Source organism: Haliaeetus albicilla, chromosome 3, assembly GCF_947461875.1.
Source record: "Haliaeetus albicilla chromosome 3, bHalAlb1.1, whole genome shotgun sequence".
Classification (NCBI taxonomy): Eukaryota; Metazoa; Chordata; class Aves; order Accipitriformes; family Accipitridae; genus Haliaeetus; species Haliaeetus albicilla.
This window is the reverse complement of record NC_091485.1, coordinates 28,458,766-28,484,305: the sequence shown is the minus strand read 5'-3', so window position 1 is coordinate 28,484,305 and position 25,540 is coordinate 28,458,766.

Here is a 25,540-nt window from a genome sequence, read left to right as displayed (position 1 = left end):
CATGCTAAAAGGCTCATACTGCTTTAGCACAAGCCACTAAAAACAGAGGTGAAAAATTATTTCTCACATTTTACAAATGACATTCATGTTTATGCACTCAGGGCTGACATGTCCACCACTGCATGTCATTGCTAATTCCCATGCAGTCTATGGTCTGCTGTAATGCACAAATCCTCCTCTGGAGACTTGCTGTGTAGACCACCATTAACCACTGTGTACTCTTGCAGCTCATTATTTTTACTATTTGATACTTCCTGAATAATGCCATTTTTAGTTAATTTTTGCAAATTCCTAGGGTCATATATAAATCTATTCTTTTCCTCTGGATTGCTTGGTAGCACACTCACCTTGGTATCATTAGTAAACCTTTAAGTACCATGTGTATTACAAATTTTAACGAAAATAGTGACAAGTTCCACTACCTTCAGTGCATGACTGGGACACAACATATTGTTGATCATACAATACTGAGAACTAAATGACTTTGAATTTTGTGACTACACAGTACACATACTGTCTATATTCTTTGGACATAATTTTACAACTCTTTCTGTATCTACATTATAGAAGTTCTATCTAAATGACATTTCCTTGTTTATAATCCTGTCAGAAAAACAGTGTGCAAACTCTGCAAAGTCAAAAAATGCTACATTTATTGTTCCTTCACTCCAAAAGGTCTTTTAATCTGTGATAAAAAGATATTAGGGTGGTTTGAAGTGTTTTGTTCTTTACAAATATATGTTGCCTTTTACTCTTCTCCTTGTTATATTCTAGCTGTTTACCCAGTCAAGAATTTTAGGGCATGGGATTGCTTTGTTTTGTTTTGCTTTGTTTTCACAGAAATTAAGGTCAGGCCGACTGTTCTGCAAATCTATAGTTCCATCAGTTCTTTTAAAGAAGAGCAGCATAGACCAGATTCTGACAGCCTACGTTGTACTCCAATTCCTACTACTGGTCCTCCATACTGACTGGGTGTATCTCAAGGTCTAGAGCCTTAAAAAAACCCCATGAGACACAAACATTTGCATGTTTACTTGTACATTAATATGTATGATTATGATCCTGTGTTTTCTTTTTTCCAGCCTTCTGGAATGTCTTGTTGTAAAAGGAATAACTACGTCCAATGGTTTTGAATTGTTACTCCTTAAGCATATGGGTTAATGTTAACAATATTTTAACATTTATTGTTCTTCCTAGGGATGAGCCACTAGAACCAAATAGTTTTGCTATTGACTAAAAACCAGAACAGATTTCAGCTTTAAAAACAGAAGGCTAAATTTTCAATATTGGCTTTTAGCTTTGATGAATACAATTTTGTACTCTCAGACATATACACTTGGCACTTTTTAAAAATGTGACTTTTGAGAGCCCTTTTGATATGTAATCAAACTTCAAAGTTGTAAGTAAAATGGCTGCATGAAGGCAGACAGTAAAGGAACTTTCATATTTTCTATATTCACATAAGCGTAGACTTAACTTGAAAATGGTTTTCGCCTAAAAGCTAATATATGAAAGTACATGTCTTCTTCTAAAGAGACATATCTGGAGTGGGGAAAATAATGGAAGTCTCATACCACACAGAATTTAGACAGTCAACTTTTTTTTTCTTAATTCTGATTTAAAATGGAAATAAAAAACTCTGAAAAAATTACCTCCACTTCTTTTCTCCCTATAAGCCCTTTTTTCATCAAATCAGTTTTAATTTAATGCTATATCTAGTATGAATAAAAGCAGATGAAAAGTTGTTCAAAAAAAATAAATTTTATTTTTTAAATTCTGAAAAAGGGAAATTTTTTGTTCTTGGAAAGTATTCCCTTCTTTTTCTTTAAAACTTAATTAATTAGTTAAATTGACCTTGTTCTTTGAATTATTTTGAAGCATTTATACTTCATTTTTCCTAAGAGAAACCAACTTTTTCATAAAAGTTCTAATCATATCTTCTGAATAATCCACATAACACTTTTGCAGCACTGAAAAGACAAGAGTATTTTGGGAAATAAAAATGAACTGAAGATCAAATCAAAGAATATGCACTAGAATTTTGGTTTAGTGTCTAAATTGTTAGAACTGAGATCAACTTTCTTTTACATGTTGATATAAGTCAAAGCACAACTTCCAAACTCTTGTCTGGGAATTATAACACTACTGTCTACCACATTTGGAGTAAATTTGATAAAGGAGCCATTTAAAAATAATTGTGAAGAGGAGAAAATCATTCTTCTACATTCACAGAGAATGCTAGCAATGAAGAGAAAATTAATTTATATGAAAATCAGAGGAACTCTTAGTATAAGCAAGAAATTAAAGATCAGCTAAATCAGGATATAATCTTATTAAGCACTTACTGTTTGAAGCTTTTAAGTAACAGGAGAGGGTAAATGAAGATTTCATTGGAAACACTATCAGTAACTTAAAGAAAAATGGACTGTGTCAACTGCAGCCACCAAACAATCATAGCAGATTCTCTCCTGAAAATCAAAAGTGGGGGGACAACCAAAAACATTTCTAAGTTAAAAAGTCTAGGGTAAACTAGACTTTAGGTGCACAAGGTGAGACAGAATTTATCTTTATATGTTTGGCATTTGAAAAGCAGATAGTGCTGTGTTCATTAAGTGGGATTAACTACCTGTCACAATTTTCAACAGCGTGATATTGTTCTGAGAGTTGGGGGGATTAGAAGCACCTATGACATCAAACTCCAAAATATATCCTCATGTTTCATTTTCACATAGTCATCAGATTAGATCTCTGAATAAGAAAGGATTTTGAATAAAAGACTTACTGTTTCTTTCTACCTTTAAAAAGCTATTGCAAAAAGGCCTTTTAGTTTTGCAGTAGTAAAACGCAATCACCTCACTGCATACCCATGTAGTGTAGTTACTCTATCTACACTATTAAACTAGAAAGCTTTGACAAAGGTCTAAGAAAAACTGTATATTAAAAGCCATTGTTTACTTTTCTCTTCACTTTTATTTTATCAGTATATTGGAATTTCAGAAAATAATATACTACAGCCACAGCTTGAGATAGATCTTTCTGATATATACCTAAATTGGATTCAAAATTCACAACTGGAGCAGGTCAAGTGATCTCTCCAGAGGATGCTGATGCCATCGAGGCTACTTCTTATTATTTCCTATGGGGTTGTCTTCAAGCAAGTTCATATTCAGTCTTAACCTTAGTGCTCACATTTTAGCTTTCTACCAGTTCAAAAAAAGGCAGGAAAGAACGAATCACTCTTAACCAGAGTCACTTTGTCTGTTTTTCCCATAAGACACAAACAATTTTTTCTTAATTTTTTCTCTTTTGGCCGGAAATACACCTTTGTGCTTGACAAGAAAACATTTATTGACTGTAAAAAAAAAAAAAAAAAATTGTGTTGAAAGGTAAAGGATGAATTCCACTAGCTGTAACAGTCTGGAACTTGCCAAATCTCAGTCTGGAGAAGGAGTCCAGAGAAAGAAGTTCAGTGTAGTCAGTGGAGATGAAAGCCTATACACTGCATAAGAAATTACATCTGTGATCTAAAAAATGCCTTGTTTTTAATATTTTGGTCCATTTCATTGGGCTGAAAACAAATGAACAAAAAAGGCACAATCGTTCATCCTCAAAATGTGTGATGCTGCAGTTCAGAACAGGATAGTGGTGGTGATCTGTCTCCATAATGCAACATTTAGCTGAACTCATCCAGGTCTTTTTGTAGTCAATAATGCTCTTGAGAATACATTTCATCGGGAGATATTCATTACAGCTTTGGATAGACCAAAGTAATGAAACAAAAGACTTCTTCATAGCATAGCCTTGAATTATCTTCCTACGCTGCAGGAAGTTGAAAGCCAAGTTACGCAGAACTTAGTGTATTGTGTCAGGGGGGTTATGTAAATATTTGTTTTATAGCTATGTGCCATGCAGTTTTTTTAAAATATTTCTTTGGATTTCAATATGACTTGGTGTGTACCCTCTCAGCTGTAACAACTTGTTTTGAGAACATATTTGTGTGAACTTTGCCTGTTGTGCAGAAACCAGAAGCCTGTTGTGCAGCTCAACTTCACACTTTTTTCTTGGCCAGCCCCATGAATAAGAAATATGGTGTTGCCTGGAACAAGGCTTGTCTTGCATTTCTTCAAGTATTTCTGAAAAAAAGGCTGTGCTGAAAATGTTACTGACACAAAGGTAGGTAGACTTTCAAAAATAAACATGAGAAAAAATGTGAAATCTCAGACAATTTGTTTTACATGACATTAACACGAACTGTCATTATGCAAACTGGAATTACAGACACTTTTACTTAAATTACTTAGATTATAAATTGTAATAGGCTGGGACTGTCTTTTGTCAGGTATTCATAAATCACCTAGCACAATACAGACACTGCTTTGTCCATCAACCCTTAAATACTCACAAACCAGCATTACATGGCAGTGTTAACATTGAAAACACTACTGATTCATTTTGGGTTTACAAAATAAATTCACAACATATGGAATTGAGTTTCTTGGGACACTATTTTCTGGCAGTTCCCTGTATTTGGATATTAACAAAGGCAGCTGTTTAAGATAAGTGAGGAGATTCAGGGCACAAACAAGACTGAACTGATTTGAGGTAGCCAAGATGCATCAATTATCTGAGCTAGCTCAGAGAAATCTTACTATTTCTTTCATGATTTGTATGAAACTACTGAATGGAGGGGAAAAAAAAGTCTATTTTCCACAGGTAGAGTCAATCAGCTGAATGGCCATGTATATAACTTATTCATAAGTTCAGAATAATAGAATCTGTACAATTTAACTTTTTTCACTTTGCAAATTATCTGGGTACAGGTTATGAATTTTACAAATATATTTTTTGCATTTACAGTTCTTCAGTAAATAGCTTGTGTCAATAAATTTTAACTCATGATTCATTCATGAGCTGATCATTGAGAATATTAATTATTTATACTATATAATTTGTCCTCTAAATTACATGGCATTATTTATGTTCCCTGAATAGGTGATTTATAAATAGCTTTATAAATAAAATTAATTGTATTTGCTTTTATCAGATTAACTGTAAACTTTCCTAGTTGTTCAAATCTATCATCCAAATATTAAGAACAACCTACAAATTGCACTGCTGATCCCCACAATTCCAATAAAATTGATGGTGCCTTTGTTGTTGTTTTTATTTAGAAATGTTGAAAATAAGCATTTATGTGTTGGAACATAGGTAAATTACTGTATGGGAGAAATGACAAACAAAATAGTCTGAGGTATTATGGGTTCTATTTTTATAGAAGCAATAATGTGGTTCTTGTACTGAGGTATGTGAAAACATTATAGGGGAGAAATACAGGGTAATTTGAATCAAGCTTAAGATTTTCAGGGCTGTTACTGTGTTCACAAGAGCAGACATATTTCTCCTCAGTTTACTTTGAGAAAGAAGACACTTCTTTTTTAAAGTGTGAAACATTTTACAAAGAAAGAGAAGTGAAGACAAGGAGGCCAAAATTATTGGGGGTGGTGGTGTTAAAAATCACATAGCAACAAAGCCTCCAAATTACAGTTTTCTTTTCAGTGCTGCCTAACCCGTGAGCAGTAACAAGCAGTGCACAGAACAGCAGGGTGCAATCCAAAACCACTGGTCCTGGGGATAGCAATGTCCCTGAAACAATGAGAGGAGGTGGCACAGCTGTAGCATTTCCCTCAGACTTGCACTTTACAGCGGTATTTAGAGCAGCAGTGGCATCTGGGCCCTCCAGCTCAACTGCACAACACAGTAGGGGTTGGATAAAAAAAAGAAATGGGAAGCAATGTACTTGGTTGGAGTCTCACATCTGCCTGGCACTTAAATACCATTGCAAGTGCCAACAGTCCATTTCTTTGGCATTTCTTTAAATAATAAAAACAACAAAACCCCTCACTATGAACAAAAAAAATCAGTTTTCATTTGATTCTTTTTCTAACAAAAAGAGATAATGAAACAACAGGGAAGGAAATGCAACCAATTTGTTGCAGGGAATGTGCGTTATTGAAATCACCTTGGGTGCAAGGGAAGGCAGCAGCATGAGCAGGCTGCTCTACAATGGGAAGCAAGCCAGGAGCCAGCCAGGTTAGCAGGGCAGTGCCCTCAGTGACAAGGGGTGCAGTCCCACAGCGCCCAAACAAGAGGAACAGAGCAGGTTTGGTGACAGTAACCAGTAACCTACAACATGTGGTGGACTCAGGACCGGAGCTTAAATGTGGTGCCCGAGCCAAAGAGCAGAGGATGCCTGGGCAGAGGTCCCGGATGAGCTCCTCACAGCTTTTTTCCACAACTTAGCTCTTTTCACAGAGGTTTGATCCAAGGTTACACAAATAGATGCACCATTTCTTAGCTCACTGTCAACAGTCATGGTTACAGGTAGGTCAGGGCATTTAGAGCCTGTCGGTGAACTCAGGCGTCTGACAAGCACAACCATCGAGGCTTTCCCTTAAATCTCATTGTGCATTTTATTATTTATTTTTGAAATCAGGCTGAGTGCTAACGGAGCTTGGTAAAGTGTTTCAATATTTGATTGCCTTGGTGGTGTCCCTGCAAGTTCTTTCAAAGGTGATTCTTTTACTACAGTTTGGGGGCTGCTGAGTAAACCCAGTTTGCTTTCTGCCTACCTGGCCCAGACCTCAGCAAAGCAAGTTAACTCTATCAGAAGTATAGTGAAAAGGGGAAGTTTCCTTGCTGAGAGATGGCAGCCAGGCAGGAAGAAAAAATTAAGAGGCAAAGCTCTCCCATCACTTATGAACATGAATACTCTTAATGAATATGTGCAGACATGGGAGTGGGAGACAAGGATAGTATTGCCCTCCTCAGACTGTCCATATTCCCCAAGCCACTGGAGTGAACAGCTCCTTCCCCAGTGTAGGAATCAGGTCTCCCTATGCTTTCTTTTGCTCCAAGCCATACAGAGATTATTGAATGATGGAGCTGGGTTTTGAGAGGATTAATCGTTCCCCTCACCAGTTTAATGCCTGGCTTTGGGAAAGCACCAATGGGTTATTGTGTGGTCTCTTACGGCAGCCAAATACTTTGCCATGATTCTCTGTCTGTGTCGAGTACCGCACTTTGATTCCATTAGAGAGAAGAATTACAAACTACTTTTATTAGACCAATGGATGTTGTTGAGGAAAAAAAATAAATATCAGACAAGCATGGGTAATGCAGTGAAACTATCAGTGCTTTCTGCACCTCTGAATGTATTATTTCTTTTGTGCCAGGAGCTATGAAGATAAAACACCTCTGTTAACCACTAAATATTCTGAATTAATAAGAAAAACTCTCATCTTTAAGGAACATTAAATGCCCCATAGAAATGTTGATTAAAATCTTGTTTGGTGATAGGGAAGCTGATCATAAGAACCAACCAAAACAATTAAAAATTAAAAAAAAAATTAAAAATAGGGCAAAACAAACCCAGGCATTGGGTAAAGAGATTACAGTATATTTGCATATTTTTCTAGTTACTATCAATCCAAAAGGGGGGAAATTGTATTAGAGGTCAGTGTGGTAGAATAACAATGCAAAGGTTACTATTTAAGTAATACACAGAACACTTTAAAAATGATCCAAAGCAGCAAAAGAGGCAAATTAAAATCATGATTATAGGAGAAAGCAAACACAAAAAGTCAAATTGAAGCAAATATTTCAGCCTAATCTGTGCAGTGGAAGGTCACTGTAATTGGTTTCCAAAGGTTCTACCAATTTTGCTTTTAGGATATAATTTTTCATTTGATACTGTAAACCAGTGGTATGCCACAGCCCACTGCTGAACCTCTGAGGGGCAGATTCAATTTATCCCTTGGGTTGCAAGAATTAGGGGCTGCAGCACTTATTTATTTGAAATCAGAGTAGCTAAAAGCCTGGTGATCTAGGCAATGGTTCCTATAGGAAAGCTGAATTCAAACAACACTGCATTGGAGTGAGCTTGGGAAAGGGGGAGCCAAGGTGTTTCCCCTAAGTGTTTAAATGTTTTTCTTCTTTGTTTCCCAATACTCAAGTCAGTAATTCAATGTTTTAAATTAAGTTAAATTCCCCAAGTTGAGCCTGTCTTATCTGCAGCCATAGTTGGTGAGAGACTTCCCTGTCTTTATTTCGACCCACAAGTTTTCTTGCTCTTTTTCTTCCTATTTTCTTCCCCATTCCACTACGGGGAGGGAGGGAGGGAGTAGCTGTGTGGGTACGTGGCTGCTGGCCAGGGCCAACCCACCACAAACACACATTTTTTAACATTTGTGAGCCACCTAACTCATTGTATGGGAATGGTCGAGCATTCCAGACAGAGCGCGGCAGATTTTGCACATTCGTATTTTCTTTCTATGAAAGCCAAAGTAGGGAAAAGGTTACAAGGAAGATGATGTTTACATGCCTTTTTCTGGTTATAGAGGCAAATGTGAACAAGGCATATAGATGCAGGAGTTCATAGGTTCTGAAGCTTAGTTGTAGCTATAGGCACCCGCTTGTGTTTGAAAGTTTGAATCTTCTGCAGGAGTTGCCTATTTCTCTCCACTGAATATGTAGGATACCTACAATGACTATGCTGTTACCTGGCACACCTTAGGTGCTTAAGCTTAGGCACAAATAGGTTATGAAGAAAAACTGACCTACAGGGAAACAACAGGGTTGCGATCAATCTAATAATCCAACACCGTGAGTGTTCCCTGGAGTTATTAGGAAATCCACTTGAGATCCTTAGTCCAGAAATCCTGAACTGAAGGCAGGTAGTAGCATGAGCTTTCCTTAGGTGAGCCGAGTAGGAATAATTTCTGCCTCTGAAAACCTGATTGGTCCTTTTCTACTTAAAAACCTAGTTACTGCAGTATGCCACTAGAGCATGAGATAAACCAGTTCAATTCCTTTCCTCGCTATCTTGCAACACGCCCATTTTACTTGGAAAATACCTTGAATAAAACATCGGTACTAACCTGGAAACCAAGACCACAACAAAGACCTCCCCCACAAGCTGGTGAATATCCTGAGGGTTAGACTGTTGTTTGCTCTCTCTGGTTACTTTACAGAGCGCAACAGTTTTGGTAAGATGAGCAGAAATCTGTTTTTCCTTCTAAACACTAAGTCTGTCTTTCCTATATGTCTGACCTCTCTTAATGAGCACTGGAGCTGTGTCCTTATAACTTACTAGATAAGAAAGAGATGCTCTTGGGGTTTCTGTGCACACCCACAGTAATGAATCCCACAGCGCTCCTTGCAGCTGCAGCGTGGCACTGCATTGGGATGATAAGACCTTCACTTTGCTCTCCCCTGGAAGCAAGCCCAGGCATGCAGGCAGGGGATGTACTTGTAAGGGATCCCTCGTACAGGCAACTGCAGCTTGGAGACTGGGGCATGCTGCAGAATGCACTTATGTTGTAATACAGTCACAGTCTTTCAGGCTTAAGCACTAGCTACACCTGCATTGCATAACTGAAGTAAAACTGCCAGATACAAAAATAATTTGAAGACTACAAAATCTGAGAGCTTAGAACCCAAATTTGACTTGAACTCCACTTTTTAGCCTGTAAAAATTTTTAAAGTGTGCTTATGTTTTGTGGTGGGTTTTGGTTGGTTGTTGTTTTTTTTTCTTTTTTTAATCTGATCTTCTCCTTCACCCTACCACAGGTGATGCAACCCAGCACTAAGGTTCAATTTAACAACTGCTTAACTGTATAGGCAGATGAGGCCAAAACCATCAGAGACTGAAAACAACAGGCTGACAAGTATTTCAGACAAAACAGCTATAACATATCTTGGTAGATACAAGGTACTATGAGCTTAGAAGTCAAAGTAAAGAATTTGATTCCAAAACCAAATTGAAATATAATTATTTTCTTCAGTAAACAGTATTAGTTAAGTTTTTCTACCATGTTGTTTTGAATTTTAGGTTAAGAAGTTTTCCTCAGCTTAGAGCATCTGTTATAAGCAATAGGATTGAAGAGATTTTCGGACTACTTTAATAATTTTTTTTTAAATGAAAACAAATGGGAAACTCTTGAGATCACCTAAATGACATCCAGAATTATAAGAGGGGAATGATAGCAAAGGTAGGACAAAACATTCATAATATGAATGATTCAGACTTTAGAGACCAAAATTTAAATGCAGAGATATAGCACACAAAGAAGTTCAAGCAGAGAATTTCACTTAGTGCCGTTGCCAAGTAAAGCCATTAAAGCAAATAGCTCAAATGAGTTTAAGCGAGAACTCTGCATGTCTGAGTAGGGAGGGAATCAAAGGATGTAGTTACTAAGCAAGAAAATGGGTATGAGATAAACTAAAAGGGAATGGCTGATTGGGTCAGGTGTCCTTTTCTCTCTCTGACAGTGTCTTTTGTCCTTGTTTCCTAATCTTTCATAAAAGGAGGATTGAAAATAGTTATAAGGAAAAGCCCTACAAAGACTATAATTAAGATATACTGCAAATGTTTTAATCTGACTGACTTGTGTTTTGATTTGGGGTTTTTACATTAATTAGAGAGACTATAAAGGCTGCGACAACCATTTCATCAAAGACAAAGGCTTAAAGAACAGCCCAAGACTGAGAGATTCCCTCTTAATGAAAACATCTTAAATATGCGAACTAAGAAAATTTTGAAGCTGTGGGTCTGAAGAAGGAAAACTACATAGAAGTGAAAGGTGGAACATAAAAACTGTACTTTGGAGAAATTAACCCAAACCACACAAATCAGAGAGAAAAGTCTCTGTTAGAATTCAGTCTACCTGAAGGAATACTAAGCATAGGTTGCAATACTAGATATTGTACATCAGTATATAATTTTTAATTTGCATCCCAACTGAAACTAATTTGCATGTTATAATTACCTTTCCAACTGTCTTTTGGGAGATAAAAAACAGAGCTATTAACAACACTTCAATGTATCAGAGTTTCTAGACTAAATAAATTTGCTTTATGATATTGCCTAGCAATCTTTCCCAAAAATGGCAAAAAGCATAAATATGCTTCATTAAACAAAAAGAACTGGAAACATTTGAGGTTTAAAATATTAGTGCTTAAAGAATATTTTGTGCCAACAATCATTTTAATGATTTGCTTTCAAAAATAAAACTGCAGTTTTATTTAATAGCTTGATTACATAGTTCCTTACAGTATTTGGGCTGCTATAAGCTACACTGCTTAGGGCTTACCTACAAAATGCATTGAAAACAACTTATTAAACCTTGGAATGACTTTACAAAGGATAAGCTGTGGCCATCAGTACTAAAATCAATGTTTCTCATGTAGCCAGGTGGAAGTAGGATATTCTGAAGTGCTGAGGGTTATGAGACGTTGGTCCTTAGGCTGAAGCTAACGGGGAGCTGGGATCTATCTTTTAGATCATCAGATCATTTGTAATCTTTTACATCACCTACTTTAGCCATACAGACCAGAGGTACAAGATTGGACATAATTGTATAGCAAGGGCCTACATGATTTGAGATTAGTTTCTGAATTGTAAATAACTTTTTCTGTCTCCTGTGTTGAGTTTTAGTAGTTTCAGGGATTAGACCACTAGATCATGTGTCTTCCTTGCTGAACAGCTTTTGTGTGTGTATGTGTGTGTGTGTGTGTAGAATATAGTTCTTTCCTGCTTTCAAAGTACTGAATTTCAGAATATTTTTAATATCTCTAATTTCGAAGAAAGAGATAATCTGAACCCCAGATTAATTTCACAGCCCCTTCCCTTCCTTTCCCTTCCCTTCCGTTCCCTTCCCTTCCCTTCCCTTCCCTTCCCTTCCCTTCCCTTCCCTTCCCTTCCCTTCCCTTCCCTTCCCCTTTCCCCTTCCCTTTCCCTTTCCCCTTCCCTTTCCCTTTCCCTTTCCTTTTCCCTTTCCCTTTCCCTTTCCCTTTCCCTTTCCTTTTCCCTTTCCCTTTCCCTTTCCCTTTCCCTTTCCCTTTCCACAATACAATAGTATCTGTAGAAGAAATCTACTGTAGAAGTTTTTTATCTTAGTGGAACAAAACTCCAGCTCTTGAATAACCAGGATATTTGTAGGGATTTTTTTTTTCAGGAAAGACAAAAGGTTTTATGTTTTGTTTACATACAGAAGTTCAAAAAAAGCCATGCAGAAGACTGAGGTGAGAATGTTAACTGCTCTACAGTGAGACAAATTTTAAAGTACATTGCTCTTTATTGAGGTTAGCTAATTTTATGGTTCACGTTTACTAGAGATGTTCAGAGCAAGGTAATTTTGGTTTATAGGGATTTTTTCCATTTTGGTTTTCCTCAGGACTGCAAAATTTTTCAAGAAAAAAAGAGCACCAGGTTTTCCCAACTGAAGCCCCAGTCCACTTGACTGAGAGCCCTCAGTGTTGATATTGGGAGACCGGTCTGTTAAAAAGCAGCACAGGTGAACTGGAAGAAAATAAAGTAAGTCTGACTGATAAGTTACTAGCTTTCCTTAATATCTTTGTCCAAATTAGTGTCTGCAGACTGGTTTGATTTTTATGGCAGGGCATTCTCTAACAGAAAAATATTTTGAGAAAATACAACCACTCTAGCATACAGACAGACTGTGGTGAATCTTGCTATGGTGATTTAAGACAGTAACTTATGACCCATGCAGGAGAGGAGAAGAAAAGCATACTTGAAGCACTCCAGTCACAGTCCAGTGTAATCACTTAAGCTGCCAGCAATGGTAGTTTGTGCTGGTATGCCAGAATGAAGCAGATGAAACATGCTCACAGACTCCCTTTTGCCAGCCCTGCTATGAGGGTTTAACCTCCAGCAAATGCATGAGGCAGGCGGCAGAGCAGTGGTAATATCTTAAGTATCTACAGTGCTCTGCTTTACTGAGCGTGAGTGAGAGTCTTTAGCTCACAGCCAGGCTGTGTATTTTTGCTGTTGGAAATATGTAGTTCTGTGTGCAACAGCGGATGAGTGGAGAGCCGAAATATATTTTTTAAATTAACTTCTTGGTGGGAGAGTAGAATGAGACCACAGTATTTTGCTTATTTTCATTTTGGATTTGAGATAGGTTTGAAACTATGCCTCTACACATACTCTAAAGGAGTGATGTACTAATTCCCTGTGCTGCCTAAAAATCCTCCAATCCACATGATCTGATCTTTTGTAAATATAATTTGTATCAAGAGAACCTCTGAATTTCATGTGCTTGCCTTAAAAAGTGCAGTGTTACTTGCTCTTGTGTCTCAACCAGAGAGAAATAATGGGTAAAATCTAACAAGGTGCTTTATCACAAAGTAAATGTAAATAAATATTTTTGTCAGTGAATAGATTAATCTTCACAGATTTTTTTTTTTCCAAAATTAGCTCTGTAGTTTAAATCCAAAATGCAAATGTACATGAATATATTAGAACTTACTTTGCATTCTGTGTGGAAGACTCAAATTTCTTTCACATCTTTATGGGTTCACCTGTAAGTTTAAAATACAGGCCTTTCTCTTTTCATCTGTGTTGTTTCATAATTCCCTTCTCCAGTGTCTGTCTCAAAGATATAATGTAAATAAACATTTTCACTCAGGTTACTAAGGGCAATGCTTAGAGATCTGCAAGCAGATCTATGTTGCTAACTGTCGTTACGAAGCTTTATGGTGTTATACCTTCAGCCCAAAGAGACTAGCTGAAATCATTGATGCCAAAAAATGACAATAACATTAAGGAAAAATACTTTGTCAGTTTACACTGTTAATGTATATGATATCTCTAGAGAAAAGGTCAGTTTTCATTTCTTTGTTCTTCCAAGCTCATATTATTTGCTACTGTTGATAACACTCTAAAGGTATTTTGAATCCCTGTGGCTGTGATTTTCTTTGACAATGCATTCAAAGCTCAGACAAGCTGATTCAATTAAACAAAGATCTGAAGCTGTCAGTATAGGAAGAAGTTGAATAGTCTTTTTATATAATTAATTGTACATCTGAAGCACACAATGAACCAGTCTGCAATATAAGTATATTCTTTTTTCTGTAATAGGATTGTTTTGCTGAGAAGAAAGTTCTGCATAGCTCTGTGAGATTCAGTACATCCAAGAAAATGTAGCAACAAGACAGATACTCTTTTTAGGTTTGGTCTTTTAATGTTGTTTTATACCTAGCAGTAAACAACTTTGTTACTTGTTCTATAAAGGTTAGTTACAGAAATTTGAAATCATCCATAACCATAGGGTCTATAAGCTTATACCACAAACTAACTCTCCTGTTTCTGTACTATCACTACAGAGCGGATGGAAGAACAGAGGATTGAAGGAAACGAAAGGAGATGAAAGAACAAAGTGAAAATATACCTTTCTAAATATATTGAAAACATGCTGCCTTTCTTCTCCCCACTATTATTCAAGATGTGGGATACTACACATCCCACTTGAGGATCCATGGGAGAAATATCATCACGGTCAATATAATGAGAAACACTTCTGAAAAACATAGGAACGTGATAGAGCATCTGCAGGCTCCAGACTGTCCAATATCCATCAGTGCTGTCTTCATCAGCAAGCAGTGTGGCACAGTTGTAGACTGAAACAGCGGCACTGAGGACCCAAGACCTGCAGGTTTGGGAGGGTTACTTGAGACAGGCTCTAGCCCAGTCTCATGCACTGGACACCCATCAGCAGCTGCAGCGTGGTACATGAGCTCCTGGAGCACAGCTTCCAGTTAGTTTAAGCGGAAAGGAATACAGCTTGTGTGCTTAAATATCTCCATGGGTTGTGAGCCAAACCAACTGGGGGACTTCTTCATGTCCATAGTGCTGCTCCACATGAAACCATTCAAGTCCCTTAACAGAGCCCAGTGCTGTCAGGTGAGCTGATGAACCTGGTTGGATAATGTGCCTGCCATTAGGATGGGATACAGGTGTTCAGACTAGGTTACATCAAAGGTTCAGTTAACCTAGCATTATGTCTGTGAAAGTGACCGCAGCAATTGTGCTTTCTTGATGAGCTCTTCCACAGGTGACAGAGAACCTTGCATTTCACTGCCTGCAATGGACATTTGTATCACAAATGTCTTTTATTGCTTCCTAGACTGCTGTAAACTCTTGGTATTCACAATAGCCTGTGGCACTGAATTTCAGAGTTGGAGTGTTGGGTGAAATTGTGACACCTTTTTTATTTTAAACTTGTCATGCAGTGATGATTTCATCTGAAGTTTCCTGGATAAGAAACAGCCAACAATAATTTTTACATGCCTTCTCATGGTTTTGTAGATCCTTATCATGTCCCCCCTCAGCTGTCTATCTTTCAAATTAAAAGATCCTAGTTTCTTCAGCAGTCTCATCTTGCACAGAAGTCAATCCGTAACTGATTTACCTTTGACATCCTTCTGTAAACTCTTTTTTTGCTCTCTATCCTTCTTGAATTAGGGAGGCCAGACCTGCCCTAGACACTGAAGATGTGTGAAGATTTATGTTTTCTAGTTTGTCCTCTACTAGTTCTGCAGGAATTCCTCACATTTGATATGCTTCTTTGACTGCAGCTACTCATTCAGCCAATGCTTTCGTGGAGCTGTTTGTTGGAAACCCTGAACTTAACCGAATATTAGCAACTGTTTCAGCTCCCCTTACTGTATATGTAAAGTTAGAACTGTTTTTCTACATAGTCAGGTTTTTATATTTATTAATATTGAACTTCATGAGCCATTTTATCACCCAGGTGTTCGGTTTACTGTAACAAAATGCTTGACAATCATTTCCAGTTTTCAGTGCCCTGAAGGGTTAGTACCAATAACCTCAGCCCTTGTTCTTCCAATTTGATCGCAAAAGTCAGAACCTGACTTGAGGCTTACTCAAAGAAGATATTGCATAAATATGTGTTTCCAATGATGTTTCAGGAAACCTTGTGTTAATTATTTCCACTGTTATTTCTTTTTTTTCTTTCTAAAAACCAGTTTGTTAATGTTAGATGTACCATCTTTCTAGACATCCTCTTGATAGGATGGGATGGAACAGTGAGAACACTATCCTGATATTATTTCTTTAGCACAGCTTTGTCTTTATAAGTTCTAATCACATTATCTCCTTTCAAGATAAACACTTCCAATACTCTTGGGCTTTTGTTCAGAAATCTTTTTTTTTTCACACACAATTTCTGGCACAGGAAGAAAATGACAAGCTCAGCCACTTTTACTGCATTTTGTCATTGTTATTGCTTCCAGACCAACTTCTTCTGAGTGAGAAATTAGAAGGGCAGATTCACAGCAATAGCTGCACATATCAGAGACCTTCCGTTCTGACAGTTCTAGGGGCTGAACTTAATGCACATTGAACTACATCATTAAATGCTGTAAATGGTCATGTCTCCATTGAAAACAAAGGAGAGATGTATCTGACACCGTAAGACTGTCTGACTCATATTGATGATATGTCAGATGTCACAGGACTCAGCTAGAAAATAGCTTGTCTTGAATATACTTGAGAGAATATGGTAATTTTAACTAAAAATGTAAATTCATTTAAAAATAGTTTTGGGAAATGTCAATTTCCAGTTGGTTGTGAGGTAGCTGTCAACTCTGAATCATAAATTAGTATGAAATGGAGACAAACTATCATAGACACATTTTTCTTTTACATGGACACTAGCTATATGGAATGTCAAAGTGTGTGGATTGTGGTTTGCTCCTGAGAAAGGACGTAGTGCTAATAAGTCCAGGGCATCATGACATCTCGGTTCTCAGGGCTTTCAGAACACTCTTGATGAATCCCTATGAGTATCAATCACTCTACACCACTAGAAGTTAAGTGTCCGGTAACGAAAGAGGTTGCAGTTCAGACACCATGAAATGATTAGGTATTCTTATTTAAAACACTCTGACTATAAGCAACATATAAAGTGGAAAGTGGTTGCATTAATTTATCAGCCAATTAATCTGCCAGTAAAAGAATTTAAGAAAATCTCATTCATAATTTGGGGAGATTTTTTGTTTGGTTGCTCATGTAATAAACATGACCCTCCAGCTATGCCCTTTGGTGCCATTGGTCTAACGTCTTGTAGAGCCTGTGGGAGGGCAACATAAAGAATAAACAGATGATGCTGCCAATAATACATTCTAGACAAAGAAGAAATTAGCTGTAGTCACATGTACTTAGCCTGCTTTGTAAGTGGGGGTCTCTCCTCTTGGTAGGTAGGTTCACATTGCTAAAAGGGTAAGGAGGAGCTGTGACTCTGCGGCTGATGACAACTAGCTACTAAGCAAGGCTGCATTTGTTTGTCTGTTTCCAGTGGCTCCTGTGATCGAATTTTATGTATTTATTTATTTCTGTTGTTTCTTACTGCTTGTCTGCATTACTCTGATGGTGATGTACCTGTGTTCTCTTTATTCTCATGACGTACTAATTTACATTGGAGTTGACATATTTTTATTTCCATTGGGTGTCTGATACTCTCTCTTGTTTAGCTGTTAATTTGCATTGTTATTTTCCAAGATTTCTTTCTACCTCTACTACATTGTCCTGGTAGATTTCTCCTGATAATACTATCTTCTTGGGCCTTTAAATAAATAAATTCCAATATTTCTTTTGACACTGTTGTGCTTTATTACGTGCTTCTGTTTCAGGTAACAGACCCTGGTGTACTGTAGGGAAAAATCCTCTGGTCCTATTGTATACACCTTTTAAATTCTTATAGAAGGTGACCATGTCCCCCTTCTGTTGTCATTTGACTAAGTTATTTAGCTCTTCTAATATTTCCTCATAAGCTGGCCTTCCCATTGTCTTAATCATTTTTATTGCTCATATCCTAAATCCTCAGAGCTCAGTGCAGTTTTACATGCAGTGAAGAGAAATGTTTACATTCCCACTTTTCATATTATGCAGTTTGATTGCTTTAGTCTTTTTCTTTTTTTCCCCACCTTATTACATTGCATCTTCATCCCCAGTCTTCTGTAAATTTGGGGATTAAGTCCTTCCAAATACTTCCCTCTCCATTAGAAGTCTATATTCCATTTTTTTTTCCCCTGTAATGTATGAAGTCATCTTTTTCAGTCTGAACTTCCTGCCTCTGACCCTTTTTGATTTATCTCTTTGGCCTCCTTGTCATTTGCAACACCTCACATTAAATAGGGCCTGAACATTTTAATTAATGTGCTGTTTACTGCTTCATCCAATTCAGTAATAAAAAATGATGGTTAAGATATTAAGACTATTCTTGACAAAGGGCAAATGTATTTCAATACTAATGTGAAAGACTGAAGCTCAGGAAAATGACTACACAGCAAGAACACATTTAACTCAGAGAAGTAAAGTGGCTTGCCAAGGGAGGTATGAGCCTTTGTTTCTTTGTATATGGAGTGAAGAGAAACAAAAATGCAAGGCCTATTGGTAATATAAATCAGAGTTAGAGTGATGTCATACACTATCACCTCTTTTATCTCACAGAAATGTGAGCTGAAGTAACGAAAGTAATGAACAGTGCAAATGTGAAATATTTATAGCGGTTTCTTGGAAGCCTTGCAGTGGTGTCAGAATGGTGGTACAAAGCGTCAAGCAGCATTATGTGGCAGCTTGGAGAAACCTGGATGTCTGTGCAGCATTACTACTTCTAGACTTCTCAGTAGCTAAATCTTAGTACCCACCATAGCAATATCAGAACTTATTTCCCTTTTTTCTTTTATCACCGTTATGAGCGTCTCTTTCTCTATCATCAGCAGCCTAGAATATCAGTGTCACAATAAGCCATTCTGTTTCTCAGCCTTTATCACCTGGGCATCAGTAAAGTCATCACTTCTGCTTTCCCTTCTGCCTTTCTAAACCAACCTTTTTTTTCCATCCACTAATATAAATCCAACTGGAGGGCGGGGGGTTCCCTTTATTTCTTTTTTCTGTTGGCAATATTGAATTAGGAAAAAATACAAGCTTTTTGGTTTTGTTTGGCTTTGGTAGCACTGAACTAAGGACTTAATAGTAGGGAAGAAAAAAGGAGAAAAATGTGGTGTTTTCCCATATTCTTCTTGGCTTTGAAATGCTTATTAAAAATTCAGTCACCTTTTTGTCACATTTGTTATACCTCTGCTGACAAACAAAATACAAATGTTATCCTCATGGATATTAAACCAATAGCAAAATGTCTTGATTGAACTTAAGTCAAGTCATGCTCAGGAAAACTGGAGAGTGTTCCAGCATTCCCTCAGGTATCGTGCTTTCACCATGTACAAATACATGTATCATATTAATCCATATAGAGAGAGATATATGGATTTATATATACTAAATGATATATAATATTACAGATGTATACATACATACATACATACACATACATCATATATGGACTAAAATCTTCTGCATCTTGAGGATAATCTTTTTGTCATTTTGGGCCTTTGGGCAGGATACTCAATTGATGTAAATTGCTTTGGCTTCATCCCCGATCTGATGCCTCTAAAAAAGATGCAGTGTCGCTGAACAGCACTGGCCAGCAGGTACTGTATGACACTGATGTATTCCCTGACTGTTCTACATGAAAAGGATTAACCTCCATGAACAACATCAGAGTTACTGGCATCTGCTGGTTTAAAAACAGGTTAGACAGGCAAAATACCTTTAAACTACATACACATACCAATGGCTTCTGTGTGATTTTTGATTTCTTTGAAGTTCAGAGCAGTCTCAAAGTTCATGAAACCAGTCACACCAATTTTAAATGAGTTTTTTTTCTTGGGGCAGAAAAAAAGAAACAAACAAAAAAAAGAAACACCAGAATACAGTTCCCTACTCATGTACTATAGCACTGAAACAAATACATTTTATAAAATGAAAGCCATTTTAAAGAATTCCCTCGAGGAGATAACAGCTACACAAGGCAGCTATTACTTGTACTCACAATTGCATCAATCTTTGATCTTTATTGTTACGGTATTATTTCTATTCTGGTGCTATAAAAATGTTCCTTGTGGATTTTCCTTAAATAATAAATGTGCCTACCTTAAAACTGCTTGGAAAAAGAGACAGTTGCAGATCAGTGCGGCAAATAAAAGCTAAGGACCCCCTTTATTTAATTTCATCCAGAAATGACTGTGAGATTGCTATCTTGAGAGAGGACCAAAAATTAAGTTTTCACAATTTCCTTTTTCTATGACAATCTGTACCATGCAGAATAGATTTTATGCCATTTCCTGTCCTTACTACAACTTTCATCCTGAGAATTGGGACTGTGATAGAATTTTAATTTCCAAATACATCATACAAAATATCAGTGGCCTGTACTTTTTGACATTTCCATTAAACTGTATTTTATGTTTTGATATAATGATAATTAATTTACTTAAAGCTTATTGGACACTATAAATGAGGGTAAAATTAGAATGCAGAAGGAAAGAAGGGTTTTCCTATATAGTTTATATAAAAATTAGTGTAAAAATGTTCAGAAGATTAAGAAAAAGATGGTGAACAATAATAGAGAAGAAGAGGAAATTCTTACTGTCCACCCTGCTTACAGCTTACTGTCAAGTAGACACAGGAATGTTTAAAACAATCTTCTTTATAAGATATTACATTCAGCTGAAGACTTAATTTCACATTAATTTTGGGAAATAGAAAAACAAGGATCACATGCACGCAAAAAGCATATTTTCATAACTTTCTTCTTCTACATACTTTTCATATTATTCCTATAGACTGTTTTGTATTTACAAATGTTTTACAAGTCACAAGTTATTTTGTGCATTTCTTAATCTACATGAACTTAATAATTCTCACAGAATTGTAGATTTGCGTGCCACTTACCTGTTCATTATTCCCTGGATTATGCAATGCACACACAAAAAACATGGTTAGAAAGAAGAAAAAGTGATGACCTTGTGAATTTGGCCTGGGAATTTCCCATGTAAAATGTAGCATGAAAAAGTATGATTGTAAAGGTACCAATATACACCTGATTGTAACTTTCCCCCTGCCCCCAATAAGTTTGTAATACAAACTAAAATGATGACTTTACATATTTAGTCTAATACTGGATGCATGGGTGGCATGGGATGCCATAGAAACTTTAATGCAAGCCTTGTTTGCAGTCACTTACCGAACTGCTTATCTCATGGAAGTTCTTAGCAGCATGCAATCTCAAACATAAAATACCTTCAACTTCATAAGCAGCAAAGTCTGGTGTGAACTGAGAGCAGGGTTTTGTACTCATTTCCCTCCATTCCGCTTCCACTGGAAATACCAAGACAAAAAGATGAGAACAAATTATACAAATTTCACACTCCCATTACTTCTCAGGGGTCACCTGATTCACTGATGTTTTTTAACTTCATTGGGAAGAACATCAAATAGCAGCAATGGATGGCTCCAGGACACTATGGTTAACAATACCTAGGTGAACAAATGGGAGGAAAAATAACCTTTCAGTGTGAAATATTCTGTTCTGAGGCTTCTTTTCATGCTGTCCAAAAGGACACATTTGCCTTGAAAGATCCCTGAAACCTCATTTAATATTATAACAGGCTCTTTTCCATTAATAGAAGGGAATCAGTCTCTGAAGTCTTCGGTATGCCTGTTTTATCACTATATAGCTGTTCTAGTAGGAGGTTCTTCATTTATGAGCGAAGAGTAATCTCTGCCAACATGCAGAGAGATTATTTGGGCCTATCTAAGTCTCCAAATGATGATCCAACTCCATAAAACCAGTGTGAATAGTGTAAGATTCTAACTGCCTTGATAAAGAAGGGAAGTAATTTCTTGCAAAGTCCAAAGGGCTGCCAAAGGGTAGACAGGCAAAGCTGTAGCGTTTGGCCTACATTATTTTAAGTATTGGTGGGGCACACCTTTTTTTCTCTTCCCAACACTTATCCCCCCTCTCACTGCACTAAAGTGAATAGATCCCTCTTCTCAAACTGGAGCCTATTATTAGTTTTGACTCATAACAGCCTCCCTCTTAGCAGTTCACTCTGATCTGTGTAGCTCAGACTCATTATCTAGTCATTAAAGTAAATAAACCTAAATTCCTCCCATATTCAGAATGCAAAACTGCGGGATGTTGCTGTAACATTATGCCTAATGGTACAGAATTATTGCTGTAATATTTCAGTAATGTGCTACAGAGCTGTCACAGTCAGGACAAACCACCTAACCGAGATGCAGAAAAAGAAAGCAGCAGATCCAAAAAGTTCAGCTGTAAATGTTAGAAGGACTTTTTTTTCCTTTTAAAGGAGTAAAATTGGAAATAGCTGAAGTGGCAGACTGAAAGAAAATATAATGCTTCTTATTTTACTTTTTGTATTAAGCTTTTGAAAAGTTCATTGACTAGAAGCATACAGGAAAAAATATTCATACTTAAATTACCATATTTTTTATCTATTAAGAGAGATTACACCTTATATATGTTGGATAAAATTTATGACAATAAGTTTCAATCACTATATTTTTGGGTTTAGAGCAGACAAGCAGAGGAGCCAATTTTGTGCTGGTGCTTATTGGCACAATTGGGAACTGAGCTTGAGAACCTTCATAAGAATTGCAAATAGTGTCTATAATAGTTACATCTCCAAAAATGGAATTAACATTAAAGCCAGGAGGAAAATCCATCCCCTTAAAAAAAAAAAAAAAAAAAAAGTATGTATATATATAGGTCATAAAAATGTCCCAATTTACCATGTCCTTCCATGACCCTCTAGATATTCAATGTCTAAATATATCTAAAAGGGTATAAAAATACTTCAGTAAGTTGATATAACTGCTACCTAAAAATGGATAATGGTTATATCTCATTTCAAAACTTCCATCTAGAGTTTTCACAGGCTTCTTTTACCAATCTTTTTGCACTACACTGGCTCATGATCTATCTATACTGTGTTTTGCCTCAGAAATTCTACACTCGATATGCAGTGTAACATAATGTTTCAGTGTTTGTTTTAGAGCTGGATGCATCATCTTTCTGAGCAAGCTTCCTTATAGGCTGCACATCTAATATACACTTAGGAGGTTTGCTTTTCATTTTCCAAAACCTGCCACAGGAGCAGCAATGGATAGTTATGATAGACAGACATGGAAGATAAAGCCTCAGACACTATGTGAAACTCTATGTGGGAAGATGTTATCTCCTCGTAAGAGATACCTGAGCAGTCCATCTCTTTCACACTTCAGCAACGCTTCTGTGTATCTTGTCATGCTAATAAAGTATCATTGAATGCAATTGACTTCACATACAAAGCTACAAAAGGACAGTGAGAATAAAAACGTCACTTACTTAACTTCATAGCTAGCAGCTTGCTAATGCAGTATTTTGAAGCAGGAGGAAACAGGATGCTTTCCAGATAAAGACAGGTGACATTCAGATTCAGAGCAATTTATTGGTAGTCAGAATGTAATTTTTCTTTCTATGAGGACAAGCTTATAGTCATACCCTCTGGCTCCTTGTAATGGATCTCTGGTAAAATACTGCAAAGAAACTAGGAGAAATGAACTTCCCATCATCCCATACATTGTGTTCTTGCCAGTATACATATATATACACACATGCAAGAACTAGAGTGATGTAAAACAATGCACAAAAAGGAGAACGTGATTTTCAAAAAGGTTATGAAAACAACATTTTCTAAGCTTATTACGTAGGAAATTCTGCATGAGAGGACCAATTCCCAAGAGGACTGAAAAGTTCACCTACAAGTGCAAAAATAAGTTGGTTCATAGGAAAAGAAAGTGGTATGTGGTGACATACTAACGTTTTGTATTCTAACTTATTCTTTGAATCTAGTTTAGAAAGGCTTGTCTTTATTCTCACTTTAATTCCCAATATGCTCTTCTGAGCCTCAAGAGGCTTGAAAAAGTGTGATCTACTTTGACAAAAATAGCAACCTGCTTCTTCAGGGGGTGTTCATTTTTTTCATCCATTTTAATACATTTTGCAAGATAGGAATACAATACCTTAATAAAAAAGCAAAAGCCAATAATCTTTTTCTATTCAAGTAGTGTCACTCATACCTTTAAAAATTAGGAAAATCATAATGATTGAGTTGGAATTCATAGATTCATGTAACAATGAAAAACATGATAGTATTCACATTTCCTTGCAGATAGCCATTAAAAATTAAAACAAAAGACATTTGTCAAATTATTTTAAACAACATGCTTTAAATCTTACCATTATATTAAAAATGATGCTCAGATAAAACATTAAAACTTGATTATTTTGAACAAAATTAATAGCATGACTGAGCCAATTATATTGCACAGGCATGTACATTTGAGAAGTTGAAAAGATTTAAAAAAAAAAAAATGCCCCAAAAAAGTAACTGTCCTTGTGTGCATTATCTTGCTGCAGAGATCTGTTGCAAAGCACACTTCACTCTGCTACCAATTTGGAATCTGACCTTAAGCTTAAATTTTCATACAGCCAAAAGGAAGCTGCCCAGAAAGAAGTAGAGTACATGCCTGCATTAACCCTCAAGCTTTGCATTGAATGCTACACCTTCTCTCTTTCCTTCCTCTGAAAGGGAAAAGTTGTGGTGATTTACTCTGGTGTCTAAATTAGGTGTCTAATAGTCCTACAGTGAGCAGAGCAGAGCGAAGCAGAGTGGAGTGGAAGAGGCCTGTGCAGAAGGAAGCAGCTTCAACTTACTGGTGTGAACACATCCATTGGGTGTCTGATCTTGATGCTCCACATTACCTTTGCTGTGCTTGTCAAAGAGGCAGAATTGGAGACAAGAGTTTAGACTGGTTTAAGTCTTCATTAGTTTGATCCAGGTTTCAGCCTGTAGCCTGCAATGATTTAATGGCTACTATTTCATCCATGCATTCATTGACAAGTGCACATGACTTCCTAAATCCCCCGCTAAAAGTCTTATCCAACTACTGTGTTTCACAATAGCCTAAAGAAGGAATCCTATAAAGTTTAGCTGTTCTTTTACTGTCATCTGTACAGCATCTAGCACAGCAACAGACACTGAATTCAGACTAGACCCTTCAAGCCCTTCACTATAAAATGAAGTAATTTGATAACAACCTAAGTATATCAGCTTGAAATTCATCATCAGTTGCCTTGATTTCTGAGATAACCGACCAATAAGCAGCTGACTGTTTACATGTGCTAAATTTTGAAAACATAATTAGTACTCTATCATTATGAAGTAGCTTATCAACACATTGTCTTACAAATTCAAAATCCATTTTCCATTAGATTAAGAAAAATACAATAAAATATTTAAGAAGTTTATAATTTTTAAGGGAATATAAAACATTAACAGATATTCAGTGTGACAAAATAACAAATATTGCCAGCATACAACACCAAGTAAAAAGAAAAAAAAGGAATGAAATGTCTTTACATTGTTTTTATCTAATTAAATAATAGAATTATACTAACCTTCCAAATTACCTATCGTAGTTTTCTGTGGTATGCTACTGCTTGTTAGGATTGCATTGTTCATGCTCCTATTAAATTACATGTAAATACGTTAAACAGGAATGGAAGTTTTACCGAATGTTTAATAGGTATAAATATTCCAGTAGATAAATAAGTTACATATATATTACTTACCACCATGACACAGAATAGTTTAGAATAGTTTTCATAAGTGCTTATAGCATGCATATGCTTATGGTTATAATACCTATAATGGTATTATATAGTATCAATAGAAATTTTTAATCCTCACT